This window comes from Eschrichtius robustus, chromosome 2, assembly GCF_028021215.1.
Source record: "Eschrichtius robustus isolate mEscRob2 chromosome 2, mEscRob2.pri, whole genome shotgun sequence".
Taxonomy (NCBI): Eukaryota; Metazoa; Chordata; class Mammalia; order Artiodactyla; family Eschrichtiidae; genus Eschrichtius; species Eschrichtius robustus.
The window spans coordinates 22,443,061-22,468,312 of NC_090825.1; positions in this window are offsets into that span (position 1 = coordinate 22,443,061).

Below are 25,252 nucleotides of genomic sequence, written 5' to 3' on the forward strand. Positions count from 1 at the left end.
AAATGGGCAGTAGGCCTAACTAGACATTTCTCCAGAGAAGACATACAGATGGCCAAGAAGCACATGAAAAGCTGCTCAACATCACTAATCATTAGAGAAATGCAAATCAAAACTACAATGAGGTATCACCTCACACTGGTTAGAATGGGCATCATCAGAAAATCTACAAACAACAAATGCTGGACAGGGTGTAGAGAAAAGGGAACCCTATTGCACTGTTATTGGGAATATAAATTGATACAGCCACTATGGAAAACAGTATGGAGGTTCCTTAAAAAACTAAAAATAGAATTACCATATGACCCAACAATCCCACTACTGGGCATATACCCAGAGAAAACCATAATTCAAAAACACACATGCACCTTAATGTTCATTGCAGCACTATTTACAATAGTCAGGTCATGGAAGCAACCTAAATTCCCATCGACAGGTGAATGGATAAAGAAGATGTGGTACATATATACAATGGAATATTGCTCAGCCATAAAAAGGAACAAAATTGGGTCATTTGTAGAGACGTGGATGGATCTAGAGACTGTCATACAGAGTGAATGAAGGAAGTCAGAAAGAGAAAAACAAATATCGTATATTAACACATATATGTGGAACCTAGAAAAATGGTACAGATGAACCGGTTTGCAGGGCAGAAATAGAGACACAGATGTAGAGAACAAACGTATGGACACCAAGGGGCGAATGTGGCTGGGGCTGGTGGTGGTGTGATGAATTGGGAGATTGGGATTGACATATATACACTAATATGTATAGAATGGATAACTAATAAGAACCTGCTGTATAAAAAAATAAATAAAATAAAATTCAAAAATTCAAAAAAAAAAAAAAAGCCAATGTCAGTGAAGTGTATAAAGGAAATGAAATCATCATGTTTCTTCAGTGTAATTCACTAAAACATTTCTGCAAGTGAGTAAGGCTGTGCGTAAATAAATAAATCTTCTGTTATAGAATTAACAGGTTTCAAACTTTCCATTATTTTTTTCTTGAAAATTCAGAATCGAAATAGGTTACCTTTTCCCTTCACACCCTTCAGTATAACAATCAGGGATATATCGGTATTTATAGTTTGTCTCATATAAACAGGACATGTATCAAGTGATTCACTGAATAGGTCGTTTTATTCCTTCCTTCCAGCTATAATGAAACCCAGGCAGTCAGAATTACATTACTTACAGCACAATATGTTATTCTATCAGTCTTCTGAATTATTTTTGAGAAATACCTATATTTATTTCCCCTAAATTGTGAGCCTAAAACCTAGAAATGAATGGATGTTGCTGGGCAGGTGTTCACTGCCAAGTCTTTGAGTAATCAGCAGTCAGCTTGCCTTTGTTGGCTGAGCCATGTCCAAGCTCAGAATAGGAACCACATGCACAGAGTGCACTACAAAAGGGCAAACTGAGCAGCCACACCCAGACTGAAGGTGTCCCAGGAATACTTTAAATACGCTGGTGTACCCTCACCCACCATTGACCATTGATAGCTTCACTGCGTGGGTATATCAATACACTGAAACAATGACATGGCACTAGGTACTGGGAGCTATACGAATTCTGGAGGCACAACACCATCACCTTTGCAAAACTCCTTTGGAACAAAACATATTTTGCACCTTTTCCATTTTCCCACTAAATTGCATTATCTTTTAATATTAAGACATAGCAATGCTTTTAATAATTAATGTTAACCATTTTCTTCTCAAAATCATTTATTTAACAGAGAGTTTTGGGCAGAAGTAAGTCTGAACAGCAATTTTTAAACCTAGAAAACTGACAGACTGCTCATAATTTCTTTACTCCCCACAGCCACTCAAAAGCAAAACTAGTTTCAGTGCACTGTTATTATCTACACAATATTATCTGAATGGCATAAGTAGCAGTGTCAGTATAGTTCAAGGACTTCAAGATGGGTTCTGATGGGTGAGCAGAGGGGCACTGTTTGGGCATCAGAACAGTAGCTGGGCTTTCAATTAACTTAATGAAAGGTAAGTGAAATTCTTTAAGAAGGCATGGAGGAAACAAATGCTTCAAGGGACAATACACTTTACAATATTATGAGTGAATTTACTTTCTAGTCCTACAGAGAATAATTGCAATATGTATACCAATGTTTCTTACTATATACTATCCTTGTATATGTTTATATGTATATATTCTATTCATATACATATATTCATATATATATGAATAGTGATTATTTGTGTCCTGCATGTCAGCAGAAAAATCATTTGATGATTTTTTTATTCACATGCTTGTACTATTTAGAGATCATGTGCTCATTTGCTAAATAAATTTACCACTCAAATATATGAAAAAACTTACATGGATTTAAAAGATAAAATTTAGCCTTAACGCCAACAGTGGCTTAACACCAATAAATGGATATGTTTTATTGTCCTTACATTGCTCACTTTATCTTTAAGCATTTTCTCCTTTTAAAAATTCATTAGCGTAGTTTGCAATAGTGGCACAAGTAAGATCAAACCTGTGAGCTTCTGTATAATTCTGACTACTCTGATCTGTGCATGAGACTTTCCTTAATATTATATTCCAAACTGATGATTTCCAAAGTTGACTAGAGTCTGGGGAAATAGATATTCATTTATTATTGGAAGAAATGATGATGTTACAGTTTTGTGGGGTTTTGTTTTGTTTTTTTCAGGGCAATTTGGCATATATATTAAAATGTTTAACCAAACAAATTTTTGAATTCCACTTGTTGTGATGTCTCAAATAAAGATATTTGCAAATAAACACCAAAAGTAAGGATAAAGTCTCTCCAGGGCAATATTGGAAATAGCAGAAATCTGGAAACCACCATCCAGAGAATTATGGTTAAATAAACATGGAAGCTTTTTTCCCACTAAGTACCTGTTAAAAATAAATAAGGTATGTATATGAGTACTGGTCAAGAAAATGCTCTAATCATTAGTAATTAGTAGAAAATAAAATATCATAATACTGAATTTTATACCATTCACCTCCAAATATTGCATAGTTTAATTTCTAGAATTCTTCTTCCATGTAAAACCATCTATTAATAGTAATTAATGTTGGGGATCTGAGTGGTTTGTGAATGAGGTCGTTAAAAGTGTTCTCCAGTTTTACTGAATATTCTGTACATAACTTTTTAAAAGAAAATTTTTAAAAATCAGAATTCATGTGTTATTATTTCTTATGTCATCATTAATAATGATGTTAAGTACATCTAAGCTTGTCCTCTTCACCATTTTGTCATTGGTGATATTAAAGAAACCAGCATTCTTTTTAATTAATACAGGAAACTTAATCTCTATGCACACATACATTTTGTCTGATTCATTTGTACTGGCAATTATTCAAAAAGTAATTTATGTTTTTTATTGTAGCCTTGAATATGGTCTATCTGTGTGAATGCCCAAGTGCAGTTGAAAAAAATATGTTGCTGGGTAGAATGTTCTTAATATCTTTAAGGTAAAGGTGGTAGATAGTGTTATCCAGGTTTTCTGTATTCTACACTTTTCATTTGATCTATTAATTACTTAAAAAAAAGAATAAATTTCCAACTATAAATATAAATGTGTCTTTTTCTCAATCAATTTTTACTTCAAGAATTTTCACACGCTTGACAAGTGCATACACATTTAGGATTTTATGTTCGTTTGAAAACCTGACCCTTGATTATAATGTGATTTTACTCTTTTTCTCTGGTAATATTCCTTGTTTTGAAGTACACTTTGCTTGACATTAATGTAGTTACTCCAGCTTTCTTTCGATAAGTGTTTGCCATGTATATATTGGACATCCTTTTACTTTTATTCTTTCTATATTTATATTTAAAGTGCTTTGTAGACAATATATTATTAGATTTTACTTTGTAGCCTATCAGACAAATCTGTCTTTTAATGTGAGGGTTTAAACCATCTACATTTAGTGTGATAATTTATAGAGTTGCATTAAATTCTAAACCTTGCTACTTGTTTTGTACTTTTTTCATTTTTTTTTCTGCCTTCTTTTAGGCTAAATAAACATTTCCTGTTATTCCATTTTATCTCTACTATTGATTCATTATTTACACCTCCTTTTCAATATTTTAATTGTTGCCCTAGCATTTGCAATATACATTTTTCTAACTTTATTGAGATATTATTGACATATAGCATATGCAGTTTTAAGGTGTACAACATGATGGTTTGATACACGTATATGTTGCAAATCCATTACCACAATAAGGTTAGTTAACACCTCCATACCCTCACATAATTACCACTTTTGTGCATGTAGGGATAACATTTAATATGTACTCTTTTGACAACTTTCAAGTATATAATACAGTTTTATTAATTATAGCCACCATGCTGTATATTAGATCCCTAGAACTTATTCATCTTACCGCTGGAAGTTTATATCCTTTTAGCTACATCTTTCCAATGTATTCTGTGCCCATAGCCCCTGGCAACCACCACTCTATTCTCTATTTCTGTGAGTTCAGTTTTTTTAGAGTCTGCATATGAGTGAAATCATATGGTATTTGTCTTTCTCAACCTGGCTTATTTCACTTAGCATAATGTTCTCAGTGTCCATCCGTGTGGTCACAAATGGCAAGATTTCCTCACTTGTTATGACTGAATAATATCTCATTGTATATATACCACATTTTCTTTATTCATCTGTCAATGGACACTTAGGTTGTTTTCATGTCTTGGTTATTGTGAATAATGCTGCAGTGAACACAGAGTAAAGATACCTCTTTGCAAAAATGATTTTATTTCCTTCATATATGAAGGATTTCATATTCCTAGAAGTGAAACTGCTGGATCATGCAATATTTATTTTTACTTAATCAGATTTTAACTTCAAATAATATTACACCATTTCATGTGTAGTACAATGGCTTTCAACACCATATTCCTAATTTCTCCCTCTCAGTCTTTATACTTTTGCTGTGCTGTTGTGCTATTTATGCTCATAAATGAAAAAAAAAATCACAATGCATATCTATTTTTTTCTTTAGACAATCAGTAATTCTTTAAAGTAATTAAAAGAAAAACTAATTTTATTTTTGTTTTCATTTCTCCATTTCTAGCATCTTCCTATTTATGTGTTTATCCAAGATTTCTTTCTAGAGTCATATTCCTTTTACTTGAGAAACTTTAACATTTATGTGTTGTGGGTCTCCTGGGGATTAATTCTTTTAGTTTCTAATTTTCTGAGAAAGTTTTTACATCTTCCTCACTTTTGAAAAGCATTTTTACTGGTATAGATTTTTGCCTTGAAAGAATTCTTTTTATACTTTCAGCAGTTAAAAATATTATTCCATTGTCTGAGAGATCACATCATAATCTATCTTGCATGGTTTCTGATGAAAATCTTGTATAATTATTTAATTTGTTCCTCTGTATATCTGTATATAATGTTTATTTTTCCCTCTGGCTGCCGTCAAGTTTAAAGAAGATTTATTTTGTTTTCAGCACTTTCAATACGATATATGTGTGTGCATGTGTACACATCTGTGTATTTATTTCAGCTGGTGTTCTCTGAACCTTGTGAATGGTGTCTGCCATTAATTTTGGATAATTCTTACTCCTTCAAGTACTGATTTTGTTCTCTCTCTCTCTTCTTCTGGGATTCCAATTATATGTATATTGTAATAAATAATTCATAAATATATACATTGGTTTGCTATCCATGCCCTAACCTCCACCCACTCCCAAACTCACAGATACTTTGCTCTATTTTTTTTACTTTTTAAAAAATTTGTGCTTCAGAGTACTTTCTACTGCTTTATTTTAAAGTTTACTAATTATATCCTCCCCTAACCCATTAAAAGTAGTCTTTATTTCTGTCCTCTTCTTTTTTCTTTCTAGAATTTCTTTTTGAATTTCCTTATAATTTTTTATCTCTGGCACCATTTCTCATTTTGTATGCTGTCCATCTTTTCTGCTAGAGCCTTTAACACAAAATTCACAGTTATATTAAATTCTTTATGACCTGTGTCATTTCTTGTTCTGGCTACTTTGATTGCTTTGTCTCTTAGCAATCTTTTTGTTTTTTTACTCTTTGCTTTTTCATGTGCCTTGCAATTAGACATCTTTTTTAGGACAGTAGACACTGAGTTAAGTAGATTTCATGTCTGAAATTGTGCACATCTTTCCACATGCTAGGCTTTGAATGTAGAGTTTACAGTCAATGTGTTCAGTAGCTGAATTTGTTTGGGGTCCGTTGTTGCTATGCTTACCCTCAGCTTACTGCAAGTTTCAAATTCCCAATCTTGCATTTAGGGTGGGAGTTGGCTTACCAGAGGGAATTTATTAATGTCTGCTCCACCTTCTATTTTGGGTCTTCTTTATGCACTGTAACCTGAGAGGGTTTCTCTCCATGGTGCTTTAATTCTCTCAGCAGTATTCCACTGGTGCTTGACCTTGACGTTTGTTATCTTGGTGATGAGGGAGCGATGCTTTTTCTCTACCTTTATGTGCCAAGTGGAGACAAGACGTGGCAGCAATTCATTTTAGACTGTTGTCATCTATCATACTGATTTTATTATAAATCGGGCCCAAGTTTTGTCCTCTTTTAGAAAATGTTGTGATTCCCTAAATGTGAATTGAGGCAGAGGCAATTTTGCAAAAGAGTTGAACAATATGAAAGTCTAGAGCACATATTTATGAATTTTCTCATGTCTTCTGGACCTACTCAAGCCTACCCTACAATACTTCCATTACAAAATGGTTTGCAGTTGCATAAGCCTCACCATTTGACCCAGGCAACTCAAGTTGCATAATCACATGAGGACCCTGCACAAACATTCTGTCTCTACCAAGGCTCAATAACAAGCCAGTATTGTTTTTCTCTTTGCTCACACAGAGTGAATTTCTCTGTTCTCAATGTCATGGTCTTGAATCAGAATCCTAGGGGGTCTTTGCTCAAACTCCAGTTTGGCTTGTTAGATACTCCACACACATCTTTATCCATCACTGTTACCTCCACCTCATCTTATCCAGTGAGTCCTATGATCCAGTGGCAGAGCAGTATCCACTTCAGGCTTCCCCTGATGCTTTGGGATGCATACAGAACTGTCAGCCTATCAAGATATCTGATATTTTGTAGTGAAGTCATTTCCCTAAATGCTCTATAATCTGCCCCTAAATTTCATGTAGCACAGTCAAGCATATTAACTTTTTATAAGTGGAGGAAGTCTAAGATGCAACAACATGCCCTTCACCTAACAATGGGACTCTCATAATGCTGCAGATCATTGGACCTTTAAAATCTTCACTGACATAATAGTACCCTGAGTGTTCATGGGGGTTATCTCCCATCCTCCAGTATGCATTTGCTTTATTAACTCATCTAGATCACTTGCTGTACACTGATTATTAGGTCTAATCTTCATGTGTCAACGTGCTGTCCTGCCCTGTGGCCTCTTTTATGACAGAGCCCAGGAGAGTTTACCGAGTGATCAGGCAAAATAGAAAATATGTATAACTGTGACTGACTTTCCTATGGAGAGAAGGTATGCTTTCGATCTTCCCTACTGACAGATTGAGAAGAAAGTGTTCGTGTTATCCTTAGTACATACGAAGTACCAGGGGCCAAGTTAATCTAATCCTGGAAAGAATATATTTAGAACAGTGGCTGAAATTGGGGCAAAGATATGGTTAATATATATCAGTGCACTGTCATCTGCCATAAGTCATGTCCCTTCCAGTTTTCTGCAGAGGACTGACGTGGTGAGATGAAAGCAAATATAGTAAGACTGCCTCCACTGCATTCTTCAAATGTATGAGAGTGGTGCTTATCTCTGCAATTTCTCATAGATTCAGTAGTGCTTCTGATTCTGATTTGCTTTCTTGACTAGAAGTGAGGGAACAGCATCAGGGGTTCCCACTTAACCCTCTCTATCACAATAGTCATAATCCAGGTTTCAGGAAACCAATATGAGGCTTCTGTCTGATGCTAAGTACATGTAATCTATCCAAAATTGCTATAGAGACATGGTTTTGTTTGAAAAGACACAAGAATCTCTGTTCATGGCTTTCTGGCTCCACTGAATGTTACAATCTGTTACAGACACTTTGAAAACCATTGGAAGCCCTCACACATGATGGCCAAGTTATTACTTGTACTGAAGCCTGAATGAGTTAGAAAAAGACTCCTTTGCTCCAAGGCCTACTAAAAACTTAAAGCCTGATAAAGGAGTCAGGGCAGCACAGTCACATCTGTTATGTATTTCCCTAATATCTGATGAAGCTCATGGAACATTTCACATTTTTCTTAGAAGTAGTGAGTGCAAGGCACAACGATGTGGCCTTTATTTTGTAGGGGGTATATTGATATACCTCCAACTTGTGCACCACCGGAAACTTCACAAAGAATAGAGCCTTTGTATTTTCGTAGACTTTATTTCTCATTCCGTGGTACAAATCCCCCTCACTAGATCATCTGGGATGACTGCTACTTCCTGATCCCTAGTACTCATCAGCTTATTGATATCAACATCCTGGATCAGTGTGATGTCCTGTAGGATGGTAAGAGAGCCAAGCTCTTTGCAGACTGATTTGTAGCATAGAACTGGAGAAGGCAATTAGCCTTGAACAATACTCCTTTTCATTTTCGGTATACAGTTTTTGCGAGACAGAGAAAAGAAATATTTGACAAGTCAATAACTACACAAGAGGGTAAGAGGTCTTTGTTTACTAAAGGAAAGAGACCATGTGTATAATGGCATCGATTGAAATAATTGACTATAATTTTCTAAGATCAATTTATCTTTACAAGGTTAGTTAAGTGTGTATATTATAGGATTTACCATTATATACTTTAAAATCATTGAGGATGGCACTGATCCTGTGATTCTCCTTGAAGACACGATTTCCTTTTTATTAATATTTTTAGAATGCTGTGCAGCTCCAGGGTGTTTACCTTGCCTTCCTACCATAATAGTATTTAAAAAAATTGTTTTTTTCAGGATCTAATGCTAGGATTTTTTTTGTGTGTGCTCTGAATATCTGTTCAAACTATACATTGGGCCTAAGTTAAGTAGACTCAAAGCAATAATTGCACTGATCATCCAAAAGCCATAAGATTCCCCTCTGACCAGAGGGCCATGGTGATACTTACCCTCAGTCATTAACTCCAGTTCAGGGTCAGTGTACACTAATTCCCCCAAATGTATAGGATATTTGTACTTTTTACTATTTAGTGTCCATACTAAACACCAGTATGGTGCTCAAAGTGCTCTATATTTTCTGAATTGACTGAACTGTTAGGTGCAGGACTATTGCTTCCTGTTATCCAGCTCAATCTGGCCTCCACTTAATTTTTGCTTTTGATATTGCTGCTACACATGAGAAGTAGAACTTTAGTGAGTTGTCTATATATTTTTACTCTAGAGACCTACATGACTAACCCCAGCCAACCTTTAATTTAAGCCATGTTGATACTTCTATGGCTGTACTGCCTATGTGGAATCCTTACTCATAGAGCCACAAAGAACTTGCACTGCTACTTGGCCTCTGCCCCCCAGCAGTCTGACCCATCCATTCTACGGTAAAAACAGATTTACTCTTGGACTGGAGACTTGGAATGGGGTGGCAGTCCAAAATGAATTTAGCTTGTTTTAATTTTTCTTCAGGTAGAATGTATCAATATGCCTTTTGCTAGTTAAAAAAATAGTAAATATATAATAATGTGGTATAGGCACTAGGTTTTACATGTGAAAGTGAAGAGTCGATGAATGTATAGCCCATGTTTGTCAAGTCTTCATTATGATCATTCTTTAATTCAGTTAAATTATTGTGTATTGTTTAGGAATGTGTGATAATTAATGACTTCTTAATTCTCAGATTTACCCAGTTCCCCCTTCCTTTCAGGCACTTGAGAGTCCATATGCAGCCTCTTTGAGTTGGGAGGAGCTACTAGTTCTGGCGGGCGGGCTCTGAATGACACACAACATTTCCTGAAGCACTTTGTTATAGGAGACTTCTTGCTCTACTAGGACAGCCCCTGAAGCTTCATGTTGAAGTGGTGGCATTTTAAGAAAGTAGAGTTTCCCTCCACTTAGGCTTCTCTGTCATGAGCAGAAGTCTCACAGTGCCTTGGACATGAAATATGAGCCAGAAATAAATATTTTGACATTTTCTAGTACATTTTATCATAGAATGGCTTAGACCACCCTAGTTACTAGTTGAGGTTAATGGGCAGCCATCCATAGAAAATCATGGTAGCTAAATTAAGTAAAATCAAGTTTACAGGAAGAATGTTAGAAATTAAACGGATTGATGGGAGGCTGGAAAACAGACCTGAGAATGAGTTTGAGGAGATTCCAGGGGATCAAGTGTATAGAAGCAAAAACCCTGTGATAACAGTAGCAATCTGGATGTGTATTGTATTATAAGTAATAGACAACTGTTTTTTTACTTCTTGAATTGTTCCTTCACAATACTTTTCCAGAATCTGGGATGAAATACCATGGTACTTTGTTTTCCTTGGCTTATTTAATCCTAACAAGATTTAAAAATTGGGAAGAGGCAGTGATTCTCCAAAAGGAAATAAGATATTATTAGGAAGAAAATTCTGACAGATGCTTGGAGGCGGGTGAAATCTAACAGAAGTTCACAACATACAATCTGTATTTGGAAATTGGACATGGATGACTCCAGTGCCATCAGAACAGGATGGTACATGTATGGCATTAAACATGAACTTGCTAAATGCAATGTAAAGAGACTTTCTTATATAATCATTTTTTTCTTCAATGGAAAACATTGTTAATATATTTATGGCATTTATTAAATGTTACTAATTAGATTAGGAGAACAAAAGGCATTTTAAGATGATTTCTTTTGAAAAAAGATTCTGTTTTTGTATTTGATTTTTCTCCTTAAGATTTCTTATAATTGCAAGCATTTATATTTTTATTAGTGAGAAAAATATAATTTAAATATTTGTCTCAGAATTTATTGGGACAAGAATATCACAGTGGGACAGGAATATCACAGTGATATATTTTGGTAAAGCCCAAATATTGAATGCCAAAATTATTAAAATATTTTCTTAATATTTTCATATTATATTCCCATATGGGTAGAGCTCTTGTCTAAGCATTAAGTAATGCAGTTATTGACCATTTTCTTGTGTGTTTCTTATTATTTTTATATGTCTGATGTTATCAAAGACACATTAGAAAAAGTTGAAACATTGAAAATGGATATAATTAATTTCTAAAAAATCTTCTTTATATTGTATTGTCCATATGTAATGTAGAAAATATAATACAAAACTACTTCATAAAGCTTTGATTATATTACATGAGAAATAACATAACTTAATTGAGTGGATTAAAAGTGATTTAAAAGTTACCTGAATGGACAAGTCACTGTTTTTCAGTGTATGTGGAATTTCATTTTGTACCCTAGAGTAAGTGAATCTATCATTACATTCATGCTGATGTAGTTTCTAAAATCATTTGGTCCTTACCAAAAAGTTGCCTAAATAGGAAAATTTACAGATAAATCCTAATTTTTTTATTTCTTCATGATTTAGTGTTAAAGGTATTATTCATTTATAGTGAATATAATTAATTTATAAACCATTATGCAAATAAGATGGCAAATAATTAGAAAAATTGCATTATAGATCAAGTTTTTGGAGGTAGTCAGTAAATAAAATGTAAAAAAAATTGAGATTGTATTAATGAATGTTTGGACTCATGAAGGAAAATGTATTGAATGTACCTTTAAAATTGTCCTGCCACATGTTGTTCTGGCATCTAGAACCCTGCACTTAAAGTTATACTACTACTAAGAATCCAGTGACAACTAGTGATAACTGCAGGGAAATTAAGATGCAAGTTTCCTTGGGAATATATGAAACTTCAGAGAAATGTATCTTGTCGTAGACTTACAATATTCCTTAGGTAAATTGTGTATAACCCTCTTATGCCAAAACACTTAGGGTCACCTTCCTTTGTTTATGGTAGCCAAGTATACAGTATGCTGATTCTATAGGGGTATATTTATTTTTAAAACTATCACTTAGTTTTATTTTGCATTCTATTGAGCATATTTCTTGAAAATATGAAATTTTGCACCATCATTATTTTCTAGTTATAATTTTGTTCCACTTGTTCCAATTATGGTCTTATCCATAATACCACATTGAGGATATAATTTGTAACTCATACTTTATTGCCTATATACTAAGTTACCAAGCCCAAAGTGTTGTTTTCATGTTTGAATTACTAGAAATCTCCTGAATTATGTTTTTTAAAGGTATAGAGTGGGCTGTTATCCTATCCATTATCTAATTTTAATAGCACCACTCTCTTCAAATTTCACTTTACCTGTTTTTGATCAGGTCAAAATGATACCTCTAGTATATTCTTGGATGTTTTATATAAACTTAGTCTCATGACAGTTCCCATTTTTTATTTTTCAAATCTGTTATTTGCCATCATGTAGGCACTTTATTTTTGTAGTTACACTCAAACATTCATATGTATATGTAAACTCACACTCAGACACACTCACTAGACACACATATACACAAACATAATATAAATCCCTATATTTCCTACCTAAATATTCATTCTCTAAAGTTGAATGATTTTCAACTTTATCATTCAAATATCCTACCTAAATATTCATTCTCTAAAGTTTGTGTCCTTCAAACTGAATTATTTTTTCCAAATATAATAAGTAACACTGGGCAATAGCCAGTGATTGAAATTATTTTATAGTCTTAGCAAATTTTCAGAAAACATATAACATCTTTCAAGCAGAAATACTCAAATTACATTGCATTTTATACCTTGTGAAAGATTATCACTAACCATCTTCAGTGTGATTTCTTTTGCTAGATGTAGTAATAAGGTAATATAATTTTTTTAAACTTCTGTTATACTTTTACTATTCCTCCATTAAATAAAGTGTTTCTTATTCCTCAGATAAATCTGTATTTATTCTCACTACTATGACCATTTAGTTTCGCATCCTTTCTGTTGAAATAATTCAACAAATATTGATTGAGTGAATACTCAGAGAAGGGTGCTCTTCTAGATAAAGTAAGATGAACAAACACATAAGCATATGCTGGAAGGAGATATGTGCTGTGGAAATAAATAGAGCAGATTAAGGGGTATTAGAAAGGCAGCATTTGTGGGATGCAATTTTAATTGAAATGGTCAGGGTTGGACTTACTGAGAAGGTAAAATTTGAGCAAGGACTTGAAGTGAGAGAGTAAGTCCTGAAGATGCATGGAGCCTTTCAGGCAGAGGAAAGAGAAAATATAAAGATCTTGAGACAGACGGTTCTGAGTAGGTTTGAGGAAGATCAAAGAAACCAGTGTGGCTGGAAAAGTATAAGGCAGAGTAGTTGATGATGACATCAGAAATGTCCTTAAAGGTAATAATACTTTTGACTTTTATTACAAGTGAAGGAGGAGGCAGTATTGAAGGATTTTGAATAGTTGAATATCTTGATGTGATTCATATTTTAAAAGCATACACCTAGTTTCCCTGTAGAAAGCAAATTATAAAGGGCAATACCCCAATTATCTCTTGACTTCTCCCTTTTTTTCCATTCTGATCAGCACTGTTATTGTTAAATTTCTCATCAACCTTCCTGAGGATTACTTCAATACTTTACTACACTACCTCCTTCTCTTGCCCTTTAAAATTCATTCTGTAGACCACTAGTAAAGTAGTATTTTTCCAATTACAAATTTTGTAAAATTATCTACCTTCGTTCCACAAACCTTTCATGATAAATTTCAAATTATTTGACTGGCACAAAAATCCTTCATGACTGGACGTGTGTGTGTATATAGCACATTATTTTGCCATTTTCTGTGCACACCCCTATTGACTGTTACCTAGGTATCAAATGTTATTGTAAACCTCTGTACCTGGCCACATGTTTTCCCATTTATCAGGAACACTCTCTGTTCTCACTAATTTTATGTTGGGAGAACTGCTGTATATCTGTGAATGCTATCAGGTCATTATTAAAACATTCCACATCCAACAGTCTAAGTTTGCTTGTGAACTATCATATGAGTCTATTCAAGTCTCCATCATAGCATGTATTACACGGCATAATAATTACAAATGTTTTTTTTTTTATCATTTTTCTCCCTCAGTGAACTGTGAAGCAGTTCATCTCAATATTCTAAATCTCTTTTCATATCTTTCTCATTTAAGCCCAATGAAGTCCTTTTGTATGTTCTTCATACCCAAAGTTTTCAAAGTTTCCATCATGAGATATTTTATTTTATCTCCTTTACGTGGTTTGACAATCACCTTGGACACAGTACATGATACTACGCTTCTTGTGGAGTCACTATGGCTCCAAGATTTTTGCCATATCCTCACCTACTCTTAAATTAATTTTTATTGACTATTAGAAAATTGTCATTTTCACTCCAGTATTTTGAATCTTTCATTTGAACTAATTCACACAGGCAAAAGTCTTGCTATTTTTTCTCCTATCCTGAAAAAGGAAATCAAACATTTAACTCAAACATTGTGAAATTAATTCATGCCAATTAATAACTTGATAATCCACATTCAGATTATCATCCTTGTTGGATGTCCTATGGACTATGTTTCTCCATTCACCTTTCTTTGAATGTTTTGTCTTTTGAATTCTCTCCACTATATGACAAAAATTTCACTACATTTTTTCCAGAAATCCTTTTTCCAGGCCCTCTTGAAAGATTTTGTTTTCCATAAAAAAGCTAAAGGGATAATAGATATATTTCCAGCAATTTCATCTTCTCATTTTATAGAGATTTTATATTGCATTTTCAGGGTATACAAAACAATTGTTTATATCACTAAATATGTCACTTAGAGTACAAACTTCTGGAGTCACTTCAGCTAAAATCCTCTGTGGTTCTCCCAGTAATTCCAGTTAGAAGCACAGTCCATGTCTTTATTTTCAATGCTGCTAGAAATTACTGCTTTAATAAATATTTAGATTTGAGTTTAACTGCCCTGTTATTCTACCTTTCTCCTCCAGTGCATTTAACACACACGGTATTTAGGAGAATCATTATCACTTATTGACATTCAAATTATTTCCTAAAACTAAACTAGAACTTTGATCCCCTTCCTGTTTTCCTACTTCTTTCCTGTCAAAATATCCGTTTTTTCTTTGGTTATATCTATAGTCAAAATTCGCATGAACTGTCCCCATATGTCACTTTACCATGTGGAGTTGGACTAATTATTACTACTTTCATAATTAATATAGCAATGTGATGCTGGACTGCTTTTTCATTCTTTTTGTAAAAGCCTATTTTGAAGAGAGTTATAGTTTTATACTGGAAGTAAATTTACTTTCACAGATGCAGGAGTTCTGCTGCTGCTTTTGACAGTAAATATAGATGACTCTCATCCAACTTACTAACCAAATGCAAACTTGCTTATATGTCATAAATGACATTACTGTTCAAAGATGAAAGCTGAATTGATGGTTGGGAACTAAGTGACGAGGTGCATAATCCACTTACCAAGAAAGATATTTAAATTTGAAACACATTAAATGGATTTTACTTCAAAAGCCATCAACTGGGTATATATTAATTCAATTTTTGGAGCATTACTTCTGAAACTGTTATTTTTTCAAAACAATAAGCTTTAACACTGTGTTATTATTTAAACAGCCAAAAGTGGCTTATTAAAGTTTCATGAAGAGTTCTGAAAAATTGGAAAAAACTGAGAAACTAATTATAATTCCATAGCAAGGTGTTATAAATAACCTTAGTTTTTAAATATCTAAAATGTATAATTAATGTGATAATTACTCTACTGTACTGTAATATAATATAAAGGGCTACTTTACTGGATTTGTAGAATATCTCTCCTCATATTAAATTATCTTATATCATTGTGGGAAAAAAAAGCAACACAATATATCATGGCAAAAAACAGTAAACCTTTTTCACCCCACCGGACTATAGGTTTGTTAGCGAGACAGTGATAAGGAAGGGATGGGGTTAAACCAGAGTATGCCATATCTGGCAGAAGGAGAATACCAGGCAATAAGAGAAGTTGTAACAAAGACTGGACAAGCTTAAGTTAAGAACCGGAGTGTGAATTTCAGAACACTTTTGTGTTCTCTTTACTCATGATTGAGAGAAAGGTGAACTCTGGCCTAGTCTAGTCCACCTAGGTCTTCATGTGGAAATAAAACAATAGGTCTCAGTAATTAATGATTTCAAAAAGAACAAAGAATGCAGGAACAAATGACTGCTATCATGCAAGAGAAGTAACCATAGCAAAGATAATAAATCGGACATAAAAACTCCCAGTTCTATTTCAAAGGTAAAAATCAGACTAAAGCACAGTCTTGAGCTGTTTTGTAGAATCCAAACCCCCTGGAGCACTCAACCACCTAACTGGAGCCTAAGGAATAATGATGCTGACCTTTGCTCATCCTCGTGGCTTCACTCAACTGGGTGGCTGGATTTTATCAACCTAGAATGACCTTTGCCTCATTTTAATGTTAAAATCTTCACCCCAAGGGTGAAAACTGCCGCCATTTTTAAACATGCAACGTATGCTTGAGCATGTTGTCACACTGTGCAAGTGCATCTAGAACTCCACCTCTACTGGAAGATCACTCGCCCTTTCATGAATATGCATGGATCCTTAGCCTAAGACTTCCCTTGTCTTGCTGTTCAGGAAGACAGTGCTTTGAGAGCTATCTCCCTGTCTCTTTATTTGTCACAAGTAATAAATGCTTCTACTTTAATCCAAAGTACTTGGCATGTTCATTGGCCAAGCACTCTAAGTGATGGACCCACTGAGTCTGGTAACAGGCTGGCTGACACATTCTTCTGAACCAGTACAGGTTTGCTGGTATCAGCTGGACTTGCACAGTTAGTTGGTGGGCTGACTAGTCTAGGCTGACTTTGCAGAAGCTAGATCTTGACTATGCTACAAGTAGACTCTGAAACTTTAGCTTGCCTTTGTAGTGAAAAATATAATGAGAAAATAAATGGTCGCCTTATCATAAGCATAAAAATGTTGATGTGTCTGACAAAACATAATTGATCAAATTTTGGATTTATTTTAATGTAAAGCATATAGGATTTATTCATGATGTGAACTGAGATGTGTGGGAAAGGGAAATCAAAGTTGAATTCCAAGTTTTGACTTGAACAAGTGGGTGAGTAACATTGCCATTTACCAACTTGTAGAAGAGTGGGAGAAGATAGGGTTTGGTGATGAAAGGGAGCAGAATTTTCCACCCCCAAATATGTCTTTTTGACACAAGGATTATCTTCAACTAGTTATGTTTAGGAAACAGAGACACAAGAGAAGCTGTGAAATCTAAGTACAAGTTACCCTTTTGTAAGAGACATTTACATTTATGAGGGAAATCTCCATTTGTAAGGATGTCTTACTCTGTGCCAGGAAGAGGAGGATGACTAAATCTCTAGAAACTCTTAACAAGGGAGAAGGCACTGACGTAAATCTGCATAATACCTTACCCATTTTTACTGTGCTTTTCCTGGTCACCTCCCATAACTGGCCTTTCCTCCCCCCACAGCATCTTTTGTCTTTAGATGGAGATGGTATTTAAGGTGATGGCTTGGGCCATTTCAAAGAGTTACTCAGTTTTCTTTGGTATCTTCCTTGTATGCAAGAGGTATACATGTTACTAAAATTCTGTTTTTCTCCTACGAATGTCTTGTCTCACAGGGGGGTCTCAGTCAAGATTTTGAAGGCTAAAGGGAAAATTATTCTTCCACCCCTATAGTGATAAGGTTGTAAACAAAAAATGTTGTCCACCATTCCAGGTCTACAAGGGTCACATCATTAGCCACACAGACCTACTAGTGCACCTGAAGGGAACTGGGGATAAAGCATTCTGTGTTTTGGATATATGGACCTTCAGATAGTTAAGATGCATATTTAAGGAGGGAGATCAATGACCTCAGATTGTTGCATCTTTGCATATATAGATAAGCACTAAGATCATTATCCTGACATATCTGTGTGTGTGTGTGTGTGTGTGTGTGTGTGTGTGATCAGCAGTAATCTTTTAACAAGATGAACCTTTGACTACATGTACTTCCCAGTCAAAATATTCACATATATACTGACTTTTTCCCTACCTCTTCAGAGCAGCTCCTGAGAGCTATCTGAGAGGCTGTCTGCCGGGCTTTAGTCCTCAGTAAACTGAATAAAACTCAATTCACTGTGCATTTTTTCCCCTAGTTGACAAGGTAGTGATGGCAAAAACAAGATTTCTATTTTACATGTGTTTAGTTGAAAATGCATTGTAGACACATCAATATCAATTAGCCAGTTCATTATGAGTCTGGAAATCAGACAAGGTCACACAAGGAGGAATTTATTTGGGAATTATTAGTGCATATTCAAATTAAATAGAAAATAAAAGTAAAAAGGATATTCAATGTTTTGGTTAATTACTTTGGATTTGAAAAATGAGAAATTTGTAAAAATCTAATAGGTAAGAGTCAGGTGTCGCTAAGCCCTTATTAGCACCAGATATTTGGAGAAAAAATGTAATTACAGTAACCTACAGATTAGAAGATGAGTAGCAAATAAATATAAAGCTCTATATTTTCTGACTGAATTAAATTGGATTTATACAAAGTTAATATACAGAGTTTATGTTTATTGAAACTTTGAAACATACGGAGCCTTACCAAAAAACAAGGATTGGTTTTAAAGACAGCCTAAGTGCAGGTCTAGCCTAAAACTAATAGAGTCATCACAAATAATATAAAGCTAAAAATAATTAATGCATAAATAGCATTAAATGGCATCAGTAGACTACTAAAAATAAGATCCCGGAGTATATTAACGTTTGTCAGCAAAGGAATAACGCCTGTCTTAGGGGCAGTGTGGTATACTGGGGGAAAAATTACGGAATAAAGACAATGTATATATATATTCTAACTCAGAGACAGCAACTTTGAGCATGTTACTGAACCTTTTTATGTAAAAAATTAATAACCAGACTTCAGTTAAATAGAGTCAGGAGGCCAGAAGGGGGAGAGTTCAAGCCCTGCAATGATAGCAGAGCCCAAAAGGACAAAGAAGAACTCCTCTTCTTCCCTGGCAAGGACTCAGCCAATGAAAACTATGGACTCTTTTTTTATTGTAGCCCTCCCAGCTTCTTTTTCCCCTTCCCTTGCTGTGTGGGGACTTGCATGTGGCTCACCATGATTGTAGACCATGCTGTAATTCTCTGTTGATCCCTCCAACAAAAAATATCTTTGCTGGAGAATAATCTGGCAGTCTAGTTATTTTACATCAACATTTTGGTGGCCCATACAGTGACCAGGGAAGATTCCCAACAGCTCCAGGGCTGGTGAGCAAATGTGTGCAGTTACCCACAGTTGAGCCCATTGTCACTCTACAGCTTTTCTCTTCAACTCTAGAATTTGAAGGTAAGTCTTTCTCCTGGATCTGAGCTCATGCCCTCCTTGTGTTTGAAGCCATCTATGCTTTAGTTAGCATCTTTTTTAAGGTTTTGTCTTTCTGGTTAAGGCGTTGTTCTATATGTGAGTACTTGTTTGTCACTTGGGTCCAATTTTGAGGTCAGACTCTTACAAATGAATCTTGCTGAAAATGCCTTCAGCCCAATTCCTTTGGGAATAGGGGCTGCTTCTCTGAAACTCTACAGGTTTTTCAGTCTTTGGCTTATTTGTTTGGAAGGGGCTGTTCTCTGGAACCTGGCTGAAAAGCCTTCAGCCTGGATCTTCTACAACCAAGCTGTCTCCTTAGAACTGTCTGGTGTTAGGCCTGCAGGCTGTTTGAATGAGCTGTTTGAGCTGTTTAAAAATTGTTCTTTTACTCTAGAGAAAAACTTCTGAAACATGAGATCCAGTTATCTAAATATTTTGAGGGCACCACCCCTACAGAAAATCCAGCCCATTTTATATTTTAAAACTACACTTTTTCCTTATTCACATTTCTAACTAAATCGGCTGACTTGACCAAAGGCAATTTAGAATATCAATGAGGAACTTTTGAAATCCCCAAACATAATAATTTCCTTAAAACTGAATTGGACTACCATAGCTCAAAAATTTCCAACACTGAGTGGAGTGCTTATTTTTTTATTTTTGGTCACGCCGCACTGCATGTGGGATCTTAGTTTCCCAACTAGGGATCGAACCTGGGCCCCCTGCAGTGGAAACACGGAGTCTTAACCACTGAACCTCCAGGGAAGCCCCTGGAATGCTTATTTTGATTGGTATTCCAACATTATCAGAAGTCTAAAATTGCATCTCTGCAAAATAAGATTTTAAGTTTCACTGAGGCAAACAAACAATTATATAAAGATGAAATGGCTCCATAAGCCTCAGGCTCTTCTTCCTTGATTTCTTTGTCTCAGGTTTTCCCTGTGGTGCCATTTTTCTCCTTCCCTTATATGTCACCCACACCTCGTCTATACCCTCAGTTCCCACATACTAATTCTCTCTCCAAACTTCCCCTTTTTCTGAAACTCTCTTCACTCCCTTTTCTTCAGAACTTGTCAGAACCTGTCCCTTTAAAACTAGGCCTTCTGAGGATCCAGAGGCTAAGCTCTTAATTTCTTATATTCTCTGGACTAAAGCTGGACTGCAAGCCACAGTCAAAGGTTTTCCCAAAGTAACCAAAGATTCTCACATCTTTGCTGAGGAATTTAATATAGTCATTCAAACTTATCAACCTGGTTTCTCTGACTTATATCAGCCAGTTCATATGCTTGTTAGTGAAGGCCAGGCCAAGCATTAGATTAAAAAACTACTGGGAAAATCCTGAAAGATCTCTATAATTAGAACCAGGAGACTAGCCTACTAACTTATTATATGATCAGGCTTAATCAATCACTAGGTGACTTCATTGAGTAATTCCTAGGGCTTTTTTTGAGCCTATTGATTGAAACAAAATTCAAGCTCGCACACAAAAATCTGGTGAATCTGTTCATGACTATTACTATCAACTTTAGATTGTTTTTAAAGAAAATTCTGGTCTTCCTTCAGGTGTTAATTCCACCCAGGTAACTTTTAACTCTATGTTTATGAATGGACTAAAACAGAACATTTTCCTCTATTGAAAAGGACGAGGATGAAATGGGAAACAATGTCCACTCCTTTTTACTTGAATGAGACCGCAATAAGTTTCCATCTGTGCAGTTTTCCCCAACATTTTGATCAAAAGGGAGAAATGTAAAAAATTAATAAACAGAAATCTCTATTAAATAGAGTTGGGAGACCAGACGGGGGAGCTCTCACAGCCTGCAATGACAGCAGAGTCCAACAGGAAGAAAAAAAAGACTCTTCTTTTCTGTCAAGGACTCACCCATGGAAAGCTATGGACTCTGTTTACCATAGCCCTCCCAGCTTCCTTTTCCCCTCTATAAAAGCATTCTCCTTCCCTTGCTGTGTGGGGACTTGCACATGGCTTGCCATGGTTGCAGACCCCAAATTTCAATTCTCTGGTGATCTCAAATAAACCCATCTTTGCTGGAGAAATATCTTGTCGCTATTTGTTTTAGGTCAACACTGAACTTCAATTTATGTACGCACTTCTCCTAACATTGGGTAAAACAATAGCTATTAAACCGGCTAGTTCTTTTTATATAAGCAGATTATATCGTTTCTCTAAATCTTAACACAAAAACACCCAAGGGGAAAAAAAGAATATCTAAAAAACTTGAATTTGTGTCCAGTTAGAATTAGAATGCAGCTGCCTCTTGGAGACAACCAGATAGACAACAACTCGTCCAGCTGTTTGGGCAACTCAATGGCACAAGGATATTCATACATGCCACTTTTGATTTGGTCTACTTCTTGAAATTTGACTCTATGGATGTTTCTTTTGTTTTGTAAGATGAGGGAGAATACTAGCTAGAGTAAACACTATGGAAAAAAGAAAAAAACTTTAAAAAATATTCTGCAACTTTATCCAAAGGATATAGAGACCTGGCTCACAAGATATATGAGGGTGACCCTAAACCAATGAAAGCCATAATCAAGAAACCATTTCCGGGTAACTGAGCTGGAAAGACACAGTGATCTTTTATGCCATATTTATGTAACTAAATACAATCATCATCAGTGGGAAGTAAAAAACAGTTTGGGGGAGGAGATGAACAGAATTAAAGAAACACATGGGCATATTTTTTACTGATTTATTGCCATCATGCAGATGGTCTAGGATGAATCACAACAAAACATTTGTAGCATACCCTTGAAGCCTTAGAGGTTTTCTTTTTTTTCCCCCACCACTTCGATAATTAATTGTTCATTTCCTTCATGGAAGATAAATGAATATGAATATTCAAATAATAGTTCCATTGATAGCATTTTAAATCCTCGTATTAGTGTTATGTTTATTTGAATTCTCTCGTCTGAAAGTCAATGTCAACAAAAATAAAGTATTCTTAATAAATTAAATTTAAAATTGAAATTTTAACTATTGTAGAAATAGTATTTTCAAAGGGAATTATAATAAACACACACAATGTTAAATATAAATGATAGCATATATATATACATATATATATATACACATACACATAGTTTTCCATCTAACGTGACATGAACTGAAAGCAAAGTAGTATTCGGTGTTTGTTTGTTTGTTTGTTTTGGTATAATAATGTAGATACTATAATTGAGATTTTCTTTCCAGGAAAAGAAAATCTGGGAATAATGTAAAATTCCAAGCAAGAGAGATGCTTCACTCTTTTTTATTAAAAGTTTTCTTCTAAAATCACTTAAGAAAAATGTTATTGTTTTCTCCAAAACATAGAGTATATTAAATTAAAGGTAATAGGCTGCTTGTGTAAATAAATTAGTATTTACGTGTAAAGAGATACTCTCTTGAAACAGTATAACGTTAATGCATAGATTTGCATTTCTGTGATTCTTTTGCAAATTGGTGACTCCAAATTCTGATGACTTTCTCATATTTCTGGGAGGAAAAAAATTACTGGACATAATTTAAGAGATTTTCCTGAATGCTTTCTGTTTAATATTGTTTTGTATGATTCTGTCATAGATTGAGGTCTAAAATATATTCTGAGTTACTTAATTTTTTTTCTTGTACAGCATTATAATCCAACATCTGTGTACATGACAAAATGATCACCACTACAATTCTAGTTACCATCCATCACCATATGGCCGACCTCTTTCACTCATTCATCCACACCCCCAACCACCTTTCCATCTGGTAATCACCAATCTGATCTCTGTATCTATAAATTTGTTTGTGTTTATTTTGTTTGTATTTTATTTGTTTTGTTTTACATTTCACATGAGTCATATTATACATTATTTGTCTTGCTCTGACTTATTTCACTTAACATAATACCTTCAAGGTCCATCCATATTGTAGCAAATGGCAGGATTTCATTCTTTTTTGTGGCCAATTAGTATTCCATTGTGTATATATATGAGCTACTAAATTTTTGATTGAAATCTTATTCTCTCAGGTAAACATGCATTTGTTTATATTGTAAATATATGGTTTGTAAATCATATTGAAAAGCTGTTTGTAAAACACTGTCTCCTTTGTTCTAATTGAATGAATAACTAATTCTTACTAAATCATTTAATGGAGGATTAAGTACAAAAAGAGGAGGAAAAACTTTGAAATGTGCCAAATAGCCAAGACACCGGTTTCTCTCTGGAAAAGACAATCAAGAAAGGCAATGGAAAAAAAAAAAAAAAAAAGAAAGGCAATGGAGATTGTGCTAGTTCAGAAATACCTAACTAACCACTCTATTATTCATCCAGCTACCATAAGGAACAACACAAAGCAGGGAAACAGAAAGGCTAAGTAATGTCTAAGCTTAAAACTAATGAAACATGCAATTAAGCCTTTATCACTAAGAGGGGGTCAAACTTGTTGGCTGCACACTTAATATAGAGGCATGGGAAAAAATGGAATTTGTTTTAGGTTAATCAATGATAATACTCTGGGATATTCTCAAGTGTAACTATAAGAACTATTCATTATCAGATTTTTCCTGCAATTTATATTTTCAAATTCAGTAGTTACTACATATAGTGAACCTATGTGCACACATAGGCACACATTCTTACACATATACAAGCGTCTGTTGTCTACCTGCATCTCTGTTCTAATTTTTCGTAAGCAATTCAGCCATGATATGTTCAAATAGACCTTATTATCCATATTGTTTGTCTTTTATATGTATTCCATATCTGGAGAAGGGAATCAGCATGTAATCAGTTGTCAGAATTATCATGCTTGAAGTCTTCTGAGCTTCATACATGTTACAGGCTGCTTTATACCCTCCAAAATTCATATGTTGAAGCCTTAAACTCCAGTACCCCAGAATGTGACTGTATTTGGAGATGGGGCCTTTTAAGAGGTGATTACATTAAAACGAGGCCCGTGGGATGGGGTCTAATCCAATATGACTGGTGTCCTTATAAGAAGGAGAAAGGCCTCAGGAGAAACCAAACTTGCTGACACCTTGATCTTGGACTTCTAGCCTCCAGAACTATTTTTTGTTAAGTCACCCAGTCTGTGGTATTTTGTTATGGCAGCTTGTACAAACCAAATAGATTACCCTTATCCCTGATATTTAATCTTATCCTTTAAAACCATCCTTTCCTTTCTAAGTGCCACAGTCACTGTCCTATTATGTGTCTTCCTCACTGGACATCTGGGTCACAAATGTCATTTATTGGCTTTCTTGCCTTGACCACCACTTATCTCATGCTGTCATAGTTATCTTTCTATGGTACATGTTTTCTCATTCATTCGTAATAAAAATATTTCAATAATTCCTCATCTACTGTGAAAACAAAGTGTCTTAACACAACAGGAGAACTCCCCCTAGTTATTATTGTCAGTCATGTGGTACATCCAGCCTTGAACTTAAGTTCCAGATATAATCATCAGAGTATACACATCATTTGAGACACTTATTAAAACCAGAATTCCCATGCTCCTTCTCTGGAGAATCTGCTTCATTAAGCCTGCATCGTGTCTTGGGGATCTGTTTTATTAACAAATCTCCCAGGTGATTCTTATTAGCAGCCAAGTTTATAAGCCATAAAGTATAATATATTCTTGTAGTCCTTCCCCAAGACATGCACTTCACTGAGACTTATGGTACTTTACATTTTCTAAATTTAATTGGTCCTTACTGAGGAGTAAAATTGTTTCTTATTTCAAACCAAAGAGAGCTTAACACAGTTACTTAGATGTTACAGGAACATCCTTATTATGGCAGTAGCAAAACTGC